The sequence below is a fragment of the Battus philenor genome, unplaced genomic scaffold (genome assembly GCF_028537555.1).
Source record: "Battus philenor isolate CCGP_79_NKW_IND1 unplaced genomic scaffold, ilBatPhil1.0.hap1 SCAF_24, whole genome shotgun sequence".
Taxonomy (NCBI): domain Eukaryota; kingdom Metazoa; phylum Arthropoda; class Insecta; order Lepidoptera; family Papilionidae; genus Battus; species Battus philenor.
In genome coordinates, this window is record NW_027181687.1 from 953,908 (window position 1) to 957,888 (window position 3,981).

Genomic DNA, 3,981 nt, shown 5'->3' on the forward strand with positions numbered 1-3,981 from the left:
GCCTTAAAGGCGCAGGCTTTCACCCAAAATTCCTCTGGTCTTACGTTGCTTCATCCAGGGACTGTCTGTTCCAGGTATTTCAATGTTAATTTGTCGTTTTATCTCATAGACGCATACTACAAGGCATAAATCTAGGAATAAAACATAGTTAAACATAAAATATTGTAAGTCTTATTATATATTTAATCTTATTAAGATAGATTTATTGAAATTAAAATAAAAAATGTAAAAATCCGTGAAACAAATCGATGTACATGAGAAAAATAAATAAACTAAATAAAGTTGTGATACTGCAATAGAAAATACAACTGAAGTGTTTGAGGATGAATGAAAGGAATGGAATGATTTAGAAAGGAAGATGGAATTATGGAATGATAGAAGGAAGAAAAAAAGATATTGTGAACTATGGAAGACGAGGACGAAAATAAAAAATTCATGTGAAAAAATTGTTAAGAAATAAAAAACCCTGTTCCCAACAAAATAGGGGTGGAAGGAGAGGTCCCAATAGCGGAGGCCTCATATAAAAAGGCATAAATCTCCCAACTAAGATATCTATGGGGGGATATCCTATCGCCATTCTTGACAGTAGACCCTCTTTGCTCAAAGAGAAAAACTAATACTAAAATATCGGCTTTGACAAGTTCACAATAGAACCCATTCGATGCAATATCAAATGGGTTCTAAAATCAATTTTTAATATCAACGAATAACGAAAAAAAAGTCTATTTAATCTTATAGCAAAGAAGAACAATAAAAAGGCATCTAATATCAACTTCGAATAACAAGCTGGGTAACTTGATTAAGGTCAGACGGTAATTCACACTGTGACAGTCATTTACTCCGTTTCAAACAGGTGCAAATATATGTGAAAGTCGACTTCGAGTGCCGGTCTGGCGTAAAAATCAGGGAGGAAACAATAGCCTCCCTGATAAAAGAAAAATCGACGAAGGATGGCTTCCTCTCATTTTGTAAAGAAATAATTACAAAAGCAATTTCCAAAAACAAAGCTAAATAAGATTAATAAAATTGGAAATAAAAAAATAAGTAATAATGGTATAACTCTAAGTAAATTGTAAATAAATAAAATTATAAAGCTAATGTGAAATAAATGTAAAACAAAAAGAATGTAAATAAACAGAAATATAATAATAAAATGCAAATGTGTAACGAGAGAGGAATGGAAGGTCACAGAGCGAAAGAGAATGAAAGAAGAAATGTGGAATGAACACCGAATGAAAGATCATAAGATGCATAAATGAAGACAGCGAAAATAAAAAAGGTTGTGAAAAATTAAATAAATGTAAACAAAAAGTCCCTGTCCCACACCAGATAGGGGGTACGAGAGGCTCACAATAGCGGGGGCCATAAAAAAATATATATGTGAAATATTACTGCCACCTCTGAAATGGGTAAGTTTAATACCAGCTTGAAGCTTTGAATTCGTTAAAACGGCATGATCTTCGACTTATGGATGATAATGAGTAAGTTTCTAAGAAACTTCTCGGCTTTGAACACCGCGCCCGAGAGGCAAGTCTGTAAATTTTTTACATGATTCGTTCTGGGAAAAACGTTCCGAAACTTCACGACTTTATCCCACCATCCCCATTTATCTTTAGGACGAGTAGGAAGTAGGCCCACTACCACCTCCACACGGTGGAGTTTCCTTGAAAGCGTACTAAGTGGTCCACACCTTTCTGATCCGCACATTCCGAGTATGGATCGGTCTATCGGCTTCTTTATTTCCCGAGAATTATAACCCAGGTCTCTTCAGGTTCAGAGTGTACATCCTCTGAGTTTGCATGCTTCGTATTTGACCACATCTTCGTTTTCCATCAGGTAGGTTGACGATCAATAGGCAGTTCATATATAGCTTCAGATAATAGTAAAAGTATAGAATGTCTTGGAGATGGTTTTTAAACTGATGTGATCCAAACAGAAAATATACATATATATTTATTACTTTGTACGAAATCAAATAAATCATTTTTTTTAAATTATTTATAGCTAGTCGATTAGATAGCGGCTATAAGATCTTATAATTTTATAACTAAGTTTACCCGTTTTTTGTCCAAAATTAATTTAATATTTTGATCAAAGACTTGATATCTACAGTAATGACATAGTGAAAATCTGTCTGTTTATAATATAGATTCATCATTGATAAACACATACATATACATAAATATCATAATAATAATAATAAACAAATTGAAACTAGAATTTGATATAATGTAAATATAATTTATAGTATTAGTATAATGTAATTAAGATATAAGTACATTAAAAATGATATTTAACAATAAAAAAATTAGTAATTATTGAAGAAGTCGACATTATATGTCTGACCGGAACCGCAGTACCGCGCCTCAGATATTCTCAATAATAACATAGTAATATTAATAGGGAACTAAATTAGATTTAATTTTGGATTTTGATATAAACTCTTTGTTTTATATTGGTTTTTAAGCCTTAGTACTTGTTAAAAAAAATTTTCTCGACTAAATTTCGTGAAAGAAATTTTTTTAAAAGAATAATTTTTTTCGTCGCTGATAAAAAACGGCAGCATCTATTAAGTGGCTAAAAGCTTTCCGCCTCCCCCCGCGCCCGCCCAACGGAGGTGCGGTGTAATTTAAAATTTGTTCAGTCACCCACTTTGATGTAGCCGGTGGTGTTTTGACAGAACGCATTAAGGGCGGCGCAGACTACGAAAGCTTTTTTAAGGAATAAATAATTGTGAATCACAACACTCGATACGTTATTCCAAATGTACTTGCATATAATAATGTAATGGTTACATAATATATATCTAATATATAAAATTCTCGTGTCACGGTGTTCGAACTTGAACTCCTCTGAAACAGCTTGACTGATTTTTACCAAATTTAATATGCGTATTCAGTAGGTCTGAGAATCGGCTACTATCTATTTTCTATACCCCTAAGTGATAAAGGTTGTTCACACTTAAAAAAAAATTTTTTATTTTTTAGCGAAATTTTTGTTTTTATTTTTTTATGATACGACATACAAGAATACATACAACCATAAATTTTCACCCCTCTACGATCAACCCTTATTTTTATTTGTAAATTAAAATATCTTTTTTTTTTCAAAACAACGTTTGCGGGATCAGCTAGTATTTTTATATTAATAATAATTAATATATCACACGATAGAGCCATAAACCTACCCCAAATGATTGACACTATTATTGACCTTCCGAGCGTCTACTAGTTCGTGATCGCCACTTGAACCTTTTATCTCCAACTGCCATTTTAGACAAGCAATTCTCTAAGTTACGAACAACACTTTGTTTCTTCTACATATCTATTCTTTTCACATATACAATAATATACATACGTGATAATTTAGCAAACTGTGTAAATAGAACAGGCCGATACTGAAATGGGGACTGCGAATCATCAAGAACAACACCACTGGACGTCTACTTACCTTCTTAAGGCCGCCAGAAGACGCTAAATATAGGCTGCATTTAATCGGTCTTATTGGAAATCTATAGCGAAGACTTATGTCCATATGATGACATTTTTTTGTACCCTAAAGCCTTTGAATGTTACTGTAAATTGCATCTCAATTAGAAGCCTGAATAACATTAAATAGATCAAACTTTAAACTAACATTTTTTTTTGACACTACATATATAGTAACATATAGTTCATAGAAAGATAGAAGAGATACTATCTAATTACTGTGTATTCTTTGTGAGAAAGGTAAAGAAAATTATAATACTATACATTACATAGCTAATTTATAAGCTTTTTTAAGATAAAATATACTTTTATGTATAATAAAGCAAATGCTTTTATAACAATATGTTACCTTCATCAGGTTTTTATAGCGTTAATAAAAAATGGCAGTCACTCTTTGCCCGAAAGCCTTAAAATACCCGCCAACAAAAGAGGTACGAAAATACCATAATTATAAACATTTTTTTAATCTAAAATGAACCGATCGAACCTTGAA